Genomic DNA, 19,852 nt, shown 5'->3' with positions numbered 1-19,852 from the left:
CATTTATGTCCAAGTCAAGTCATCATTCAGTCTTCTTGGGGTAGAAACTTTTGTCTATAGTCTTTGGTGTGTTAGGTTCATATGGGAGAAAGAGCAATGATAGAATTATCAAATAATTATTATTATATAATGTATATAATTAAAAATTATTAAAATATGTAAATAAGAATACATTTATGTCCAAGTCAAGTCATCATTCCGTCTTCTTGGGGTAGAAACTTTTGTCTCTAGTCTTTGGCGTGTTAGGTTCATATGGGAGAAAAAGCAATGATAGAATTATCAAATAATTATTATTATATAATGTATATAATTAAAAATTATTAAAATATGTAAATAAGAATACATTTATGTCCAAGTCAAGTCATCATTCCTTCTTCTTGGGGTTAGAAACTCTTGTCTCTAGTCTTTTGTGTGTCAGGTTCATATCGGAGAAAGAGCAATGATAGAATTATCAAATAATTATTATTATTATATAATGGATATAATTAAAAATTATTAAAATATGTAAATAAGAATACATTTATGTCCAAGTCAATTCATCATTCCGTCTTCTTGGGGTAGAAACTCTTGTCTCTAGTCTTTGGTGTGTCAGGTTCAGATTGGAGCACGAGCAATGATAGAATTATCAAATAATTTCTCAAAAAAATTATCAAATATTCACATAAAGGTGTGAGATAGTGATATCAAAAAAATACATTTATATCAGTTACATATTGTACAAGTTTGTACAAGTGTTTTTTGCAAGTAAATTAATGGTGTTAGTGTTACAAATTAATCTAAAATCATATGAGGAGTATATGGTTATTTTTAAAAGAGACGGTTAGAGTGAGTCAAACGAGAATGAGGTAAAATATTATATATAAAGAGCCTCTATTTTAGTGGAGTTTTAGAAGGTCCTAGCATGTTAAGTTGGTGAGATTGCTAAGATATGGGTATAATATTTTGTATATTTTGTAGATCATTATGAGTTTTTATAGTATTAATACAAATTATTATAATTACGTTACGAAGGAATGCCCCATAAAAGAAGTTTTAGTTACAAATTATTATGGTTATATAACAAACTAATATGAAAAAGTTATTTAACTATTGTGATTTTGTTACCAATCATTATAGTGTAGTTTTGAAAAGGCATACTGTATGCATTTTGAAGAGTGTACCATAGTTATGCTCGTTTTATTTCCTAAAAAAAAAGCACCAAAGTATTTTCATCTTTCATTTATTAGTATATGATAATTTCAAAATTTTGTGTACGTATCTATAATTCATTACCATTCATTTACTGGATGAATTGTGTGATATTATTTCTCATTTGCATTTTTCTAGTGATAAATTACTGAAATTTAAGTTCATGAAATACATTTTTGTAATTAATTTTAGCTTTCTTTTAATAGTGATTTGTTCATTTTAATCGTCTAAATTAGACTTGGTCTAACTTCTTAGACTTATTTAATACTTTACTTTTGACTCTTCTAGTGTAATCCTGACTCTGCCCTTAATTTAATGGTTCGTCCTGGGCATCGAAAAACTCAGCAATAGTTTAACTTGTGCACTGCAATTTTAAACATCAACTTCATGAAACTATATAAGATGACTTGATGGCTTCAAAAAGTTTAAGTCATGAATACCTAGTTAATTAATGGGTTAAGTTTGTGTTCCATGAATGTTTTAATAATGTAAATTGTTCATTTTATTGAGTTTATAAATTTCTAGTTTTGCCCTTTAAAATTGTGCTCAATTACATAAACAAAATACAATTCATATTTTCTCTTTGTTATACTTGCAGTTACGGTTGATAATGTATGTCTCTTTTGTCCAAAATCCCAATAGGAATTATATATATATATATTTTTATTTTTTTATTTTTTTGTAATTAGACACAATTTTAAAAGGTAAGCTAACAATATAAATTAAATTATTTAATAATATCAGCATTTTTTTGTTATTTTGTACAATAAAGTAACCAAAAAAAAAGAATTTATAATAAAAAACTAATTATAAAGCACAAATAAATAAAACAAAAATGGAGAAAACCAGGATATCTTGGAGGGAGATTGATAACAATATGAAAATGTGAAATAATTGTACTTGGAAACTTGCAATAGAAAAACAAAAATGTTTGAGAGTTTTAAACCAAGAACTCTAGGGAGCTCTAATGGATGGGTCCCACTTATTGATATAATGTTTTAGCCTTTATTTATTTATTTATCTATTTTTTTCACTACCAGCTTTTCAGAGTTCTAAACCAAGAGCTCTTTAATAGGTGAGTCCCACCTATTGATATAATGTTTCAGCCTTTATTTATTTATTTATCTATTTTTTTCACTACTAGCTTTAGAGTTCTTTGTCTAGAACTCTGTATCACTACCACTTGCAATAAAATCATACAGTCTGCTTTCCCTGACCAATGTTCATTAGAGAAGCCCCATAGGGTGGTCATATTTGCTCTTTTACGTGTTCAATTTGTTATATTGTGATCAACCTCCGCACCGACTTGCAAACCCCATGTTCCAATCACTAAGTTGGACTGCAATGTTAAATACACGTGGAACTTGGACTGCAATGTTAAATTTATTGTGGTGATTGATGCATAATGTCTTTAACATGTAGGAAGGTCTTTATGACATTTTTGGATCAATATTCCTTCATCTTGGTTTTAGTGTTTTGTTTATTTATTTTGGATTTTAAGCAGCTTAAAAAAATAATTTTCATATTAAAGTTAATATGTGAAGCATAATAATAATTTTCTTCATATTTACAATCTAAAAATTCATAAAGAACTAAGAAATAAGGTAAGAGATTATATACATGTTTTTAGACAAAATCAACCAAGTAGATGGGAGAAGCTAGTGCCTGTGGCAATTGACAAATCTTTTGATATGTAATATTTGGTCTTCTCTTAATTTTTATTTTTATTTTTCTAGCTCTTGGACAATTGAAGTTAATTGACTATAAACACTACATGACAGAGAATGATTCACCATTGAAAAGTGATTACCTGTATCTACTTATCTACCTTGTTGCTTTTCATAAATCATTGTAGTTATATTCTTTTTTCTCAAAGTGTTTTTTGGTTGGTGAATTCTTTGAAATATAATCTGTTTATTTCTTTTCCTTTCGTTACACAACGAGTGTGTTAAGATTTGCACTTTTATCAGTGTATTTTGTCTCTTTAATCCACTTGGTTGTGTCTTAATTAAAGGTGATAATCTTAGTGTGTTTCACTGTTCTTATCCTTTTTGTTTTGTTTTGTTTGTTTTGTTTGTTTGTTTGTTTGTTCGGTTTTTTTTTTTTTTTTTTTTCTCATTGTCCAAATTCCTGTGAACAAGAAGAACAAGAAAAAAAAGGCTACAAAGAGGAGTTGGAAGAGCACCTTGTATCGCTAATTGCATCACTATTTGGTAAGGACAATTGGTTATTGACCCTTTCTATAGCTAGCATGTTGGATTATATAATTTTACAAGGAATTGCAGCTTGAATAGCATTTTTTAAAGCCTAAAACTGAAGATGGTTTTGCCAAATTTGTCTCAAATAAATGGTTTGGTGCTATTGTTTTTAGCAGGATCTTATTTGGTAGATTTATTTCAAAATATTCGTCGCTTGAAGCTATTATTGTACTATTTATAAAATTTCATTGAAAATTATTTGCGACGGTAACAAGATGGTCACTAATACATTTTTTTTTCGATGACAAAACATCAGTCGCCGTAAGTAGGTTAGGCGGTCGCAAATAGTTTCTGACTACTGTTTTGCAGTTGCAAAAAGTATTTGCCACCGCCACATTCACGAACCCCATTTTCCGTCCCATGGGCCGTCGCAAAAGGTCTTTTGCGACTATATTTATATTATTTGTGACGACATGCAGCGGTCGCAAAAAATGCTTTTTATAGTAGTGGTAGAAAAACTTTTAATAAAATATCTAGTTATTCAAAGAACCATATAGCATCATCACAACCAAATCATGTTTAATTCAACTCATTATATTACTTTAAAAGAGAAAGTAAGAATCCACAATTTCTACAAATGTGATAAATTCAACACTGAGGATAAATACGCCATGAAGTCCCTAAAGATAGTCCCAATACATACGTATACATAGGTTTACATCCAAAAATATCTCTACATTTTTCGGCTATTAATACGGCAGGAAATGGACACCCAAAATCATTCATTTTTCTACTTTTACTGACTACAATATGGCAAGACCAGTGGACACCCAAAAATATTTTCCCTTTCTCGTCTGGCAACAAGCTCTGGACATGGCAATTGGGCACCTATACTTCCCCGTGCGGGTACCAACCATACACAATACTTTCCAAAACCGACTCTCTACCCGAACTCACATGCTATTTACCCCCCTGATAATCTTTCCAAAGTTTCAAAGTATTCATACATTCATTAACATAACAGTTGTCTTTCACCATCCAAGCAATTATGGCAAATATGAAGTGACAATATCCAACATCTCTACAACATTCCAAGTTCACAATTTTCCATTCAAATACCACTTTAATATTAAAAACCAATCATCAATTTAAAGAATTAAGGATCAATTTCGTTTTCATTTCATTATTTCTAAAACTTCAAGTGTCATATATAATATCAATCTTCATCAAAAACTTCCATAATCCATGGCTAAAAGTAGAAATTTTAAGAAAATTGTAGAGAAAATACTATTTTCGTAAGAAAACTTCAATTTATAAACTCAATTATTCATCAACTCATCAATGTCATAACAGTACCACATAATCACCGTTGATCTATTGGTGGACAGTTCAGCAGGGCACAAGATTTTGTCTATGATTGATGGGCATTCTGGTTACAACCAAATCTGCATTGCAGAGGAGGATATCCACAAGACAACATTTATGTGCCCTGAGAATATTGACACCTTCGAATGGGTAAAAATGCCATTTGGTCTAAAGAATGCTAGGGCAACATATCAGAGGGCAATGAATACTATCTTTCATGATCTTATTGGAGGATACCTAGAGTGCTACATTGATGATATTGTTGTAAAGTCCCAGTCCATGGAGGAACACTTGGTTCACTTGGTAGCAGTTTTCGAAAGAATGACAAAGTTCAAGTTGAAGCTTAATCCTCTTAAATGTGCTTTTGGAGTATCAGTTGGAAACTTCTTAGGGTATGTAGTGCACAAGAAGGGAATATGGGTTGATCAGAATAATGCCAAAGCCATCATTGAGGCCAAACCTCCATAAAGTAAGAAAGAATTACAAAAGTTCCTTGGTTAGGTTAATTTCCTTCGAAGATTTATTTCTAACACTGCAGGGAAAACTAAAGTATTTTCTTCTTTGTCAAAACTGAAAAATGAAAAAGAGTTTTGTGGACAGCAGGGCATTATGCTGCTTTCGAAGGAATTAAAGCCTCATTGGCTAAGCCTCCAGTGTTTATGCCACCAAGGAGAGACAAGCCCTTGAAGTTATATATTGTTGCAGTAGAAGATTCATTGGGAGTTTTCCTAGCTCAGGACAATGCAGAAGGCAAGGAGCAAGCATTTTATTACTTTAGTAGGTTTTTAAATTCTTGTGAATGTAAATATTCAGCTGTAGAAAAGTTGTGCCTTGCATTGTACCTTGCAGCAATGAAATTAAGATATTATCTTTTGCCTATTGTTGTCTTAACGATTATAACCACAGGCTTGGTTAAGTACATGTTATCTAGACCTATGCTGAGAGAAAAAATTGGCAAATGGATATTAGCTCTATCAGAGTTTCATCTAGAATATGTCCCCCAAAATGCAGTAAAATGACAAGTTTTTGCTAACTTCTTGGCAGATCATCTATGTCAAATAGAAAGCCAAGAGATAATGGACCTTGGTATGGTTAATGTTGAGCCATGACAAATGTGGTTCCATGGATCAAAAGCCAATGGTTTGGTTGGAATTGGTATTATAATTAAATCACCACAGGGGGTAGAAACCACACATGGTTTCAGAGTGGATGAAACTACTTGTTCCAATAACCAAGCTGAATATAAAGCTTTAATAATGGGACTTGAGATACTTATTAGATTACAAGCTCATGCAGTTGATATATTTAGGAATTCTCAATTAGTAGTCAACCAAGTCAAGGGATTTTTTAAATGTCAAAGTGAAAGCATGTTGCCATATTATGTTGCTGCATTGTATTTGCTTTCTCGGTTTCAGATAGCCAATGTGACTTATATCCCATGATTCATGAATAATAAGGCCATTGATGTAGCCCAGAAGGCCTCTAATTTTAGAAGAAAGGGTGACCCCCAAGTGGATATAAGTCAAGCAACATATCAGAAGTTAATATCACCTTTGGGTAAAAAGGGTATCATGGTAGAAGTTAACCAAAATAACTTAGAAGAGCATGATTGGAGACATCCAATCATTCAATATTTAACTCGCTCTTCCTTGAAGGCTAGCAGAAAAATTAAATTACAGTCCATGCAATACATAGTGTATGGCAATGCTCTTTACAAAAAGGGAGCAGATGGATTGTTGTTGCAATGTTTAGGGGCAAAAGAAGCACTGACTGCTATGGCTGAAGTACATGAAGGTATTTGTGGTGCCCATCTGCTTGGTGTGAAGATGAGATGGTTGCTTCGAAGGCATTATTACTATTGGCCAACCATCTTAAAGGATTATATAGAGTATGCAAAAGGATGTCAAGCATGCCAAAAGCATGGCATGATAAGACATATGCCAATAGCTGATTTGCATGCAGTAGTGAAACCATGGCCATTTAGAGGATGAGCAATGGATATGATAGTGAAAATATATCCACCATATTCGAAACATCATTGTTTCATTCTAGTGGCCACAGATTACTTCACTAAATGGGTTAAAGCTAAGCCTTATAAGGTTGTGGATCAGACTGAGGTTATTGGATATATCAGAAAATTAATCCATAGGTTTGGCATCCCTCAGACGATAACTGTAGATAATGGGACTGTGTTTGATGGAAAAATGATAAAGTCTTTCGCAGCAAAATTTGGAATTAGTCTTATCAATTCCACCCCCTATTATGCACAAGCAAATAGTCAAGCAGAATCATCTAACAAGTCCTTCAAAAAAAAGAATACAAAGAATTGTGGAAGATAATCCTATGGATTGGCACAATTTGTTGTTAGATGTATTGTGGGCTTACATGACTTCTCCAAGGTCAAGTACAGGGATCACTCCTTATGCCTTAGTATATGGGCATCATGTAGTATTGCCTGTAGAAATTAATATTAAGTCCTTAAGGGTAAAATGCCAAGACCAATTAGTTTCTGAACGGTACTATCAAAGCATGTTCTTGGAAGTAGAGAATATAGATAAAGCTAGAATATTGGCATTAAATAGCATTCTTTTTCAAAAGAAGAAGGTAGCCAAGAGCTATAATAAGAAAGTTAAGCACATTAGCTTTGATAAAGGTGACTTAGAATGGAAGACAATACTTCTAATAGGCATTAAGAGCCATAAATTTGGCAAATGGTCACCTAATTGGGAAGGACTCTATCAGGTTCATACAGTCTTGCCTATGGGAGCTTACCATCTAAGAAACCTAAATGGTTATGTGCATTCCAAGAAAACTAATGGCAGGTACCTGAAGCCTTATTATCCAACTATGTGGGAGACAAAAGGAGTGTAGAAAGTGCTAAATAAAATAATAATAGAGCATGATACACTCACATAAATAATAAAAGGTTTTCATTTCATAAAGAATTAAGTACATGCAGCCACAAATTGGCCCAAAAATCAGTACAATATTTCAGTTGTTCCCTTACAATTGATTCTCTACTCCTAAGGGATGGGAACAACTGAATGGCTGTAGTCATGTCCTGCCTTGTGTTAGCCAGTCCTGGGTTAGTAATTTGCAGCTTTTTGGTATTTCGATCCAAGGATCGATTGACTGCTGCTAACTTCTCTTCCAGTTGGGTTTTCTTCTCTAAGAGTTGGGTTCGAAATTGGGAGGCATAGGAATGTTGTCCCTTTAATTCAAGCACCTCAGCATGAATTTGGGGGACAAATTCTTTGTCCTTCAGCAGTTTCTCTTCTGTAGCTTTAGCCATCTGGTAGATATTGACATAAAAATCTAAGGTGGCTGCTGCTTGGGATAAGTGACTTGAGAAGGTCATGTTGGACTGCTCAAATGCTTTACAGCACTTAAAGAAACCATTTTTAATGATAGGTTTTTGTAAAGCTTCAAATGGAATCCTTGAGAATGTTTGCAGCAAGTCCAAGCAATTGCCCAAATCCACACAAGGCAAAGAAGCTTCAGTAGCAATTGAGGAGCTCTCAATAATTTCCAAGAGAGAGTCTGCAAGGACTAATGGCTCAGTCTTACGACTTGGTGCTCGAACTGGTGAAGATATGCCAAATAAGCTAGCCAGTTGAGCCTCGAAGATGTCCAGCTCTTCCTTTAACATTAGCAACATAGGAAGATCACTAGTTAAGAGAAAAGATGAAAGCCTAGGGATATGAGAAGGAGTGGAGGAATCCCTAGCAGTGTCTATCGTCCTAGCAACCAGCAAGTCAAGAGAAGAGGGACTAGAGCTGGGTGGTTGGAGAGAAATTGGTGAGCCATCAGTGTCTTTTCTAGGAATACTAAGTATCACTGAAGATGAGGTGACAACTGGGGCTCTCTCAGGTGATGAAGAAGTAGCCAGAACTATAGAAAGGGCATATTGGGATGAAGCAAAAGATAGATGGGGCAGGTATGGAGTTAGGCCTGGGCATACGGAAATAGGGATGCTCGACCTCAAGGATATAAGGGAAGGAACCATGCGAAGTATGGAGCTGGGAAGTGGAAGTATCATCCGAATAGGTTCTACACTCATTGGCACTTCAATGCGACTCTTCTCTTTCCCTTTCGAGACTGCTTGAAAGGGCTCTTCATCTATAGGCAAAATAGGAAAAACCACTGTTGAGGGAGGAGAAACTGGGATGATTGCTGCTGTTTGTTAGGGAAAAAAAAAAGAGAGTGTTGGTTTTACGTTGTAATCTTGGATAGGAGGTGTATCAAAAAAAAAAAATTGAAAGAAATTACCAACTTCAGAGGTTGTAATGGTACTAGTTAGAGAACCGCGAAGGGAGTAATGCTCCCCAGTTTGTCTTTTCCTTGCAGCCTCCTTTTGTAGTGCTTTAACAGCAGTAGCTTCATTCTTTAGTATTTGCTGCTGCCTCCTCTTTTCAGACCTCTGAAATACAACAATTTCCTTAGAATGCTCCTCCTTCACTGCTTTGGAAGCTGCCTCATGAGTAGTGTCTTCAGTAAGGTCAAAAGTAGAGACTGTCATTTTCTTCCTTCTTTTCAATGGTGTATCTTTTTCTTTCTCTATTTCCTCCTCTTCCATGTGAGCCTCAGGTTCTTTAGGGTCAAGTATAAGTTTTTTTTTTTTTTTCTTTTGTTGCTTGCCCTTAAGAATGGCTAGAGTTTCAGTCCTCTTAGGAGTTTTCTCTTGTGGAGGTCCTACACCAAGTATGGTGGTCATGAATAAAATAGACAAAGGATCATGAAAAGGAAAAAGAGAGCAAGAATATATACCCTTCTTCGAAGTAGCCCTAGTAATTCTAGGATGAGGGGATGAGGCAGTAGGAGCAAGCACTGAGGCAGCAGCAGTAGAAGTCGAGATGACAGGAGTAGTGGATGCAATCATAGTAGCCCCAGCCTCTTTGGACTTGGTTTTATAGGATATATCTAGCCCTACTAATGAATCTTTGGGAGGTGTTGCCAGATATACCTTCATATTGGCTGACCACCAACTTTGAAATCTTTTGAAAGCTGTGCCATGAGGAATGAATGGAGTAAATTTAAACTCACTCGAATCTTGTAACAGTTTAAATGTTGCTTCCTCTAATAGGGTTTTGGGCACGTTTAGGTCTCTGACTGTGAGATTGGCATTGGATAAGCTGCAGAAGGGAATCGGAATTCCCTGAGTAAGCCCAAATTGCCTGGGAAATTGGGAAGGGCAGTAAACCTCAGATATGCACTTGTAGGATCGAGGGTTCAAAGTACCAACAAAAAGCTCCTTGGGAAACAAGATTGAGGCCCACATATCCTTATGCAATGTATTGGAACATTGCCTGTCAGCCAAAAATGTCCTCAGCCAGGTTGGCCCTTTTGTGGCTTCAAATGGATAGAAAAAGGTAGCAGGAAGGGAAATAGGGAGTTAATGGAAAAAAGTGAAATAATAGGCAAAAGTAGAGGGGTATAAGGAAATCCTAGCATATTTTTCTCCACATGTGATGGGATCTTGAACTAAAATTTCAAGCACCTAGAATGTAAGCCAGTAAAATATGCAAAGAGCTAGAGTTGTAATACCCAAAAGGGGCCTCTTTGGTTGGCATCCAGAGGTTTCTCACAAAATTGGGAGCATGCCCTACAAACATGGCCTAAAACGTAAGGAGCCATGTCTATCTTCTTCTTCGAAGCAAGTACTTTGGCGAGTGGGGCAAACTCAAGCATAATCCGTTGGGATGATGTGTAGAAGAGAAACTTACATAGCCAATATAGAATGAAAGAAAAGAATTCTCGGTCACCTATAGGACCTACCTTCTTATTCTTAAATTTTATAAAATCACTGAAGGAAGAGTTCAAGGGTGGAATGGTGAAATTGACCGAAAGGTCTAGATAACTAGGCGTAAAGGGAGCACCAAGTGGTGAGAGTCCAAGGAGATGATAGATGTCAAGAACGGTGGGGGCCATCATACCACACTAAAACTGAAAAAAATTGAAAGCCGAGTTCCAAAAACAAAGGGCTACAAGAATCAAAAAAGGCTCTTCAAGAATAATGAACCTGGAGAGGCGAAGGGCATAAAGGATGCAGAGCTCTTGCAGACCCATTCTCTATCAGGCAAAACCCTGTCATACCATTCCTCCCATTCAACCCTTAATGTTGGCCAGTAACGGTGGGGTTGATTCATCCTCCAGCTGCCCCAATCAAGCCCTCCTTCGTAGAGAAGGCAGTGATCCTTCAGACGAGGATACAAAGTAGGAAGTTGAGCAGGGGCTTCTCTAAAAATAGGTCCCAAGATGTATTCTTGTAGTTCACTGTGGCACGGAATGAAGAGACGCCCATCTATGGCACTTGGTTCACCAGCTTTGAATTTAACTATCTCTTCCTCAATGTATCTCTTCAAAGCCACCGTTGGGCTCACATGCTCAATAACTAGTACTTTCAAAGAGAAAGACACCATTATTGGAAGGGAGAGCAAGGAGAATAAGCATGAGAATGTCGTGGGTTCAGAGTCGATAGTAATAAAGAGTGGGAAATATTAAACAAGTGAGTGGGTTAAAACACGAAGAGAAGGGGATTTTAACCTTGTTGTCCAGAAGTTACCTAGTCAGCCTAAATAGGTCAAATAAGACCTGAGACAATCACTTGATTGTTTTGAGACCCATGTGGATTTAAAGCCTTTGTTTTAAAAGCATAAGAAATCCTGAAAACACAACATGGAGAGTCTTCTTCAAGAGTAAATGATGGAAGGGAAACATAGTTCAAATATTCAGCTTAGCTCGAAGGTGGTTAGTTGGCTTCGAAGCTAGTTTTCAAGTACTCGACTTAGTTTTGGGAAAAGAAGTTGGCTTCAAAACCAGTCTTCAAATATTGGATTTGGCCTTGAAAAGGAAGTGGGCTTCGAAAGGAAGGCGGTTTCGAAGCTAGTCTTATACCTTAAATTCAAGCATGGCTGGGATTTACTTACTTCGAAAGTTTTGAAGGTAGTTTTTATAGCATTCTACGATTAGAATGTGGTTCTTGCTTGGGTTATAGACTTCAAAGTGAATAAGCATTGCAAAGCCAGTACTTAATTAGGTGATGTGAAACTTGTAAAGGCCAAGAGAACCTACCCATACATGAAATTGCTTTATTGGTTTACTTTTACTAAAAAGAAATCCTTCTCAAAGACAAGCATCGTCACTTTAAAGAGAGATTTCATGGCTCAGAATCATTTAAACCAAGCTTCGAAGCGAAATTGGTTAAGTTAAAATTGTTGATTACACAGATTATATTATCCATGCAATTGGAATGAGAAAACCCAAGACAAAATTGTCACGCCATTGAGAAGTTCCATGATCCAAAACACTTAAACCAAGCTGCGAAGCAAAATTGGCTAGTTCGAAGATGCTATTTGCCAGGTTATGTGAGCAAAGTAGGGAATAAGATCATATTAACCACATAATCAATCATACAATTGGAATGTAGAACCAGATTATGACAAATGTAATTTGAAGAGCCCAATTTTATTGATAAATAGTATTTACATTGGTAAAAACCTACTTGGCCACATTCTTAATTTCATAAAAATAAGAAATGGACAAGGTTACAAGATCATGAAACTTTGTCCAGCAAAATTCAATAAACATATATTCTTTTTCTAACCTATTTTCTATCTTATCCAAATTTGGTTTATCTAATTGGTGGGCCCTTAATTGGAAGAAGAGTTGTTGGGCCTTCATTTCAAACTCTATTTGTTTGAGAACCTTCTCTATTTCATCAATTTCTCATTCCCCATGTTCTTCACCCATACTGGCGTCTTCTCCAAACTCTAAGTCTTGGTTCTTGAAGTTCTCATATTCTTCAAGAAGATTCTCTTTCTCATACTGAATTTGAATGTAAGTGACAGAGGTTTCTTCCAGCAACTCACTGGTAATGGAAGCATTTGTGTGCCAGTTAAGTAGGAGAGGAAGTTGATCCAAGAAAGCATGGAGTTCTGCATGGGCCACAGGGTTAAGGAGGTGGCTTTGAGAGATAATATCACAGGACCATAATAAGTTCCTATGAGGAATATCATTTCGAAGAACCTCAAGGGATAAATGGAAGAAAACGGCAAGCAGAGTCTGAGCTTTGTACTGCTGTTAAGCAGTTAGAGAAACTAGAGCCTGATAGGGAGCGAAGTACTGACTCTAAAAAATGGTCAGTTTCAATTCCTCAATCCAATTAGGATTGGCAAGCAGGAAAGGAGCAGTTGGGTCCCCTCCAAATGAGGTTGGAAACTTAGGCTTGTTCACACATTCTAGCCAATCAAAGGAACAAAGTTTTGCTTTTTTGGCTAAAAGTGCAGGGCTGATTCCCAAGGATTCAACAGGATGTGGAGTACTTTGCACCATCCTGGACGGCAAGGTGGAAGTATGCCATGCTGAAAGCAAGTTGTCCTCTAGGCTGCGAAGACGGTTGAGAGGGACATATGGATATACTACGAAACTACGCATAAATGGATGGATTGCAAGGGGGTCATCAAATTTAGGGAATCGATGGTGGATTCGCTCTCTTGTTTGAGGTTGAGTGGGTGTAAGCCAAGTTCCCTAGCCAATGCTCTTAGAAGTAGTAGAGGAAGAGGAGGCAGCTTCATCCCATGCAGGAAGTTTGGAGGCAGATGAGGAGCTTCCAAGATCCATTTTTGCAAACTCTTGATCCAAAGGTTTGTCGTTGGCACATTCGTGGTCTAAAGGCTGATATTTTGCGAAAGCATCCATAACTTGTATAAATGGAAACGGATAAGCGTAGCTAATAAATGAATGAAGGTTCTTTCGAGGATGAACATCATTGTCCAACACCTCATCGTATGAACAATCGATGTAAGAAAGGGTTTGTTTGGCCATGGGAACTGTATCAGCCCTTTCGAATACTTAGGTAGTGGAAAAATGCTCAAGCATAGGAAAGAATTTAATGCAGTTCAAGTGCTTCATTGATGGAACACAATTGGGTTTCTAAGAAGATGCAAAGTCCATGCACGTCCTAGGACGTGGACAGAGTGCATTGAGTCCACTAATATCACCAAGTATTGGGTATATTAGTGGGGAGGTAATGCTGGCTATATATTTTGTAAAAGCCAATCACAACTTGACACATGGCACGTGAAGGATAAGTTGGGAAGTTAATACAAGTCTCCAGTTAAAGACAGATACGTGGCAGGTCATATTGGTTATAATGGATCTGTGTAACACTAGAATAGCTAAAAGGCGCAGGATGACATGGCCCAACAGTTACTCACAAATTTAAATTCAAATTCATGAGGGAAGCCTAAATTACAGGAATGGCGCAGTGGGACTGACTGGAAGAGAGCATGATCAACAATCATGGGAGAACATTTTGACAGTTGGAAATCCACTTGGACGGTTACTATTGGGGAGTATAAATAGAAGAGAAGGCCCCAGAATGAAGGATCCAAACTCAGATCCAGAAACAAGTCATTTACTTCATATTTCTTTCCATTTTTACATTTCTAGTTCTTTATATTTCCAACACTTCAATTCCTTTATTGCACTTCATTTCCTAGGAGTAGTTTCAAGTAGTCGTTGCTGTAAACCTTTTCAAGACTAGGTCATTTCATTGTAAGTTCTTATTTACTTAATGAAACTCAGTTTCTGTACTTGTTATTTCTTATAAATTTCTCCTAAAATATGCTACCAGTAAAGTCTTCTTTATTGAGGCTGAAAGAATTTCAACACAATCGTCTAATAATTGGTTGACAATTAAAATTCTGTAAGGATTGATTGATCCTTACTGGCACGCTTAAATTTACACTATTAACCCTTAAAAGCCAAAAAGGCCAACACCTATATTGATGGTTCTTTTTTGCACGTATTATTGGACGTGACATAAACATATACATTATACAAGTATTTTTTAAATAATTTCTTTTCATGGGTGCCTTGCGGATTTTTTTTTAAACTAATAAATGCATCGTGATGCCTAAAAAATTCTTAGTTTTTTAGACGCCAAATAGTTTTTAAAAATAAAAATAAAAATTTTTAAAATTTAAAATTATATAAGACTAAAGTTATATTTGAAAATTTATTTTTACAGATTTTTAAATTTCAAATTATATATGGGTTAAGTATGATAGGTTAGATATAGCTATTTTATTTTTATTTTTATTTTTTTGAATATTTATATTAAGATTTTTAAATTTCAAAATTATAAAAATTTAGATAGGCTAAAATTTCTATACTATGTGTATTTCTTAACATTTATTTTTTTAAATAAAAAATTTAGATTAATGTTTAATGTTTATAGAGTTTTTCAGAAGAAAAATACATTTCGATTAATATATGGTATATATATATATAGAAGATTTATCCTAAACTATGTATGCTTTGAACATATAAATGAATTGAGAAATTATATATAGATGGGACAGACATAAAATAATTGTATTACAGATGAGAATATTTTATGTTACAACTTGCACCAAACATAGGAATGGACTTTTTACCTATACAGACATGAGACTTGCATCACCAATAAAATGAAATTATTTTTCTACTATTCTACTAAAATGTAATTTTCCAAAAAAAAAAAAAAATCAAGTCTTATAAATTTGATGGAATAGGAATGATCACACCATAATTTAGTGTGACTCACTACACCCGATCATTTCTCTCTTGAATGGTAATAAACCTTTCTGCAAGAATGTTGAAGAATCTAGAAGCCACTTGGTTTGAATTCAAACATCTAAAGACAAAAACCTTTTGGTGAACCATGGTGACTATTGGTATCTATATCTATATATCTATATATAAAGAAAAGGGGGTTTCTAATCCCAAGCCTTGTAGGAGTTTTAATATTCCAATCTAAATTTTCTAAATTTTTTATTTAAAAAAAAATATCAGCATTTATTGATTTGGTTAAAATCTCGTGTTTAACATTTATTAACTTTTTCCAATCCACATGTCTGCATTTATTGATTTGGTCAAAATCTCTTGATCAGCATTTATTAACTTTTTTCAATCCACATACCTTTTGAGAGCTTTGGTCAAATTCCCCTCATACAATTATAGATACAACTCCTGCATAGTTACTGCAGTACTCTTTTCAACGTCTCCCATACACTATGGTTAGTGATAAGATTGTTAAATTATTTTTATAAAAAATCTAAAAAAAATAATTTATATATTAAAAAAAATCTAAAATGAATATAAATATTTATAATTATCTCGTGTATAGCACGGGTGATAAGCTAATTGTGAATAAATCCAAAAGGTGTGACTATTCCCGAAGGACACCTAAATGTGTATATAAACCCATATCAGTAAGGTTGCAATACACTGAAAAATTAACGATTTTTCTAGCTTTTAGATTATCGATATTCTTGCGTGATAAACATCCTCACAGAATTATCGATCATCACTGGTGTTAGTTTATTCCTTCAAAATTACGTCATGCAACTAAAGTATTACAGCGACCTAGATGTAAGGTTTCATTGAAAAAACAATAGGTTTGAGAGATGGAATAAGAAAGATGGATTTAATATTTCCTTTAGAAAATTGGTGAGAGGTGTTTGATAAGGGAGATTAGGAAAATAATTTTTTTTTCTCCATTTATTTATCTTTCCTTTTAAAAGGCATAAATTATGAAATTATTTAATATTTTTAAAATTGTCAGTTTAATGGGATAGCCAATAGCGTTTTTTAAATTTATTTTTAATTGTAAAAAGTTTAAAAATTTATTAGGAAGTGATTGCATATAAATTGGAAGCGAAAGGAGAGAGGTACATTTTTTTTTTAGATGGTAAAGGAGAGAGGTACATTAATTGTATGAGAGTAATTGGTTATGATCAATATTAAATTGTGTTATGAATGTGTATGATTTCTCCGTAATTAGCGGTAACCACATTGAATTCTAAACTAACAGCCAGTAAACAGCTGCCACGTCAGTGACGTGGGCTCACACCCCTAATTTTCTTCGACATTTCTTCTATGGAGAACTCTCTCCTTCTCTGTCTTTGTTCTGTTTTGTGAATAAAGTTGGGAAAATTGCATTTGAGTGGAATCACGAAAAAATAATTTTATTTTTATAATGGTGCAATTGTGCAAGTCTAAATTGTCCATGTCATAAATTTTATATAGTAAGTTTTTACAAAAAAAATAATTTTAGGGTTGGCAAGCATTTATTTGATTAAAATCGAATGATTCGAACCATTGGGTCACTAAATAGATGATTTTAATGACCTTATCGACAATTTTCATGTATCTAGTCATGTCTAATAAAATAGCCAAACAACCACTATAAAAATATTCTCTTTATTCTTTTGTACATATTTTCGTAAAAAATTAAAAAGTCAATCAAAATAGATAATTTTCTAAACAACCTTTAGTAATTTTATTTGCTATTTATGAAATATGAAAATTGAGTTTTTATTTTTATCCTCTATAACATTATCCTTTAAAAAAGAAAATTTTTCATATTCTAGGTAGTGGGTTTGGAATGAGACCTATAAAATGAAATATATAAGGATAATGTTGTTGGAAAATTTGAATTTAATTTACTTCAATAGTTGTGTCTCATGAAATGAAAGGGTGTGTCATTTTGAAGGATCACAACCTTTTTGAAGAGTCACTTAGAAGTCTTTATATTCCATGTCCCTCACTTCATTTTAAAAGTGGTGAATTGTCATTCTTCTTCACTTTGCATTTATTCTTCATTTTTCCTGAGTCTAATTTTCCTATAAAGAGAGTTCATGCACAGCAAAGTTCGCTAGGCTTGCAATAGTAGTGCTGCTAGTGCAAGACATTGATCGTTGTATCCTGGGAGATAGACGTCCATTGAATCCTAAGCACCAGTGGGAGGACGAATCTGTCTTAAGGAAAGAGTGTCACACACTCGACTCGATCAGGTTTTATCTTTTTATGTACTGTAAGTTTAATTACGTTATTATGTTGATTTATTTCAGTTTTTGGTTTTGCCCAAAAAAAAAAAAACGTTTGCATAATTTTAAATTATATTTTCCATTTAGTTTGGTACTAATTTTTCTAACAATCTTAAGACAGATTCGATGTATATAATTTTCGGGCAAATATGTTTTGTGTATTAGAACTGTTAAACAGATTTATCATTGTTAAAACAGTTCCAGTTATAACTTATAAGTAGTTTGAATCTACCAGAAATCAATTTATTTTTGGTTGGTTACTTTAGTAACTACTTTCATACAGGTTTGGAATTTGTGAAACAGTCTTTATGAACAACAGAACCAATACATGTTGTTACACTCACGGCCCTTTCATCGAATTGTGTTTTCGTGAAAGAAATTGAATTTCTTCACTGCCCATTTATTACCCAATTCGGCATTGAATTTGTTATGCGTAACAGTCCCAACTTGTGTTCTGTGTCAGTTGATGGAATTCAAATTCCGAGTCCTCTGTATATGAATGTTATAGATTTTGCTTTTGCAAGAGGTTTATCCTCAGTTGTATAATCGTGTATGTTCTCTTTATCATCACATCTTGTCAAAATGTTTCTGTTCATGTGTATATATATATATATGTATATATATGTAATTTGTTATATCTATCCATATATGTTTTTCTTGTTTTGTTTTATTAAAAAAAAAAGAAGGCAAAAACAGATTATGGTATTTAGAAATTACAAATTGATGAGGATCTATTGATTTGATTAATCTTAAAATCTTAAAGTTGAAGTTTAAGAAACATAGTGGGGTTATGCTCTATGTTCTTTTAAAGTAAAGGTTTTTCAGAGTTTGAAAATTGTGAAAACGTGTCTTTCAAACTTGAAGTGGTACTTGTGGAGTTGTGACTTTTTGGCATCCGAGTGCTCTCTAAAGCAAATCTTATTTACAGATTTTCTTGATTTTTGTTTATTAACATGCCTCGCTCAAGAAGTGGGAACTATAAAAAGGAAGAGCCTAAGAACAACATTGACATAATCATTTCTGTATCTTGAGTCAAGAGTTTTCGTGAGATTATGATCCGTAATAATTTTTTACTCATGATTGTTTTACTCACTCCAGTGATGTGCATTATCAAGTGATTGAGATTATTAAAAAAGGTTGATTTGTGGATGTCTGTTAATAGGTCCACAAAGATATATTTGTTTATAAATTAGTATCTCAAGTTCCTCTTAAGGAAATGCACAAATATTTGACAGATATTTTATGGAAATGTCTCAAAAATGTGTTTTTAAAATCAAGTTATGATTTTTATTAGTAAAATCTGGTATGATTTTTGGTTTGTGAATTCTTGAAACTTGAGAAAATATATAATATATGTTATATACTTGGGTTTTTTGAATATAATTTGATGTCATTTACATGTGCATATTAATTTGTAGTAATTCTAATTAATTTGCAATGAGCCTTATGGTGTCATATGTTGCCATAAAATCTTTTATGGGAAAAGAAAAATGTGATGTGTTAGTTTTTGACTAATTTATTTCCAGTGCTTTGTCTAAGAAATTAAACTTTATTTGAAAGTTTGTGAAATTTTTAATTAATTTGTGATTGTGATGATGACATACCAATGGATCTCTTGTGGGATATAATTTCAAAAAGTATATTTCATGTGTAGATAACCCTTTTGTTTGATTCTGATAGTAGTTTTAGGCAATCATTAACACTGAAATAAATTTAAACATGATATTTCAATTAATAATGGTGTTTGTTCCATTTAATTGAAAATAGATTGAGGAATCTTTTGTGTTGATTATTATTTGTTAATAATCAATTAAAAGTTATTTTTAAAGTAACTTTAAATTTTTGAGATAGGATGTCTTCAGTCTTTATTTCACTTGTGTGGTAGACTTGGTTGTTAATCTTGTCCATGTCTACATATGGGAGTTTATCTTTTGAATGAGAAGAGATAATTCAATTTCTTTGTCCCAAATATTCATCAAAAATGAATTATTAGTTGTGACAGTGACACTTGTCTGGGAATGAATCATGTTGTTTGTGCTAATTTATGTATTATTACAAACGTGGGGGAAGAGAGATTCCTTGTCTACATATGTTGTAGAGTTGACAATCAATTTATGATGTCATTAATATCATTTTGGTATGCGGTGTATTATAAATAGATGTCAATTATTTATCAAAGTATTGATAAAAATGTGAACTTATGTGTTTTGACATAAGAGGAATTCTAAT

The sequence above is a fragment of the Camellia sinensis genome, chromosome 11, assembly GCF_055761805.1.
Source record: "Camellia sinensis isolate YWXY chromosome 11, ASM5576180v1, whole genome shotgun sequence".
NCBI classification, from domain to species: Eukaryota; Viridiplantae; Streptophyta; class Magnoliopsida; order Ericales; family Theaceae; genus Camellia; species Camellia sinensis.
This window is presented reverse-complemented; position numbering follows the sequence as displayed.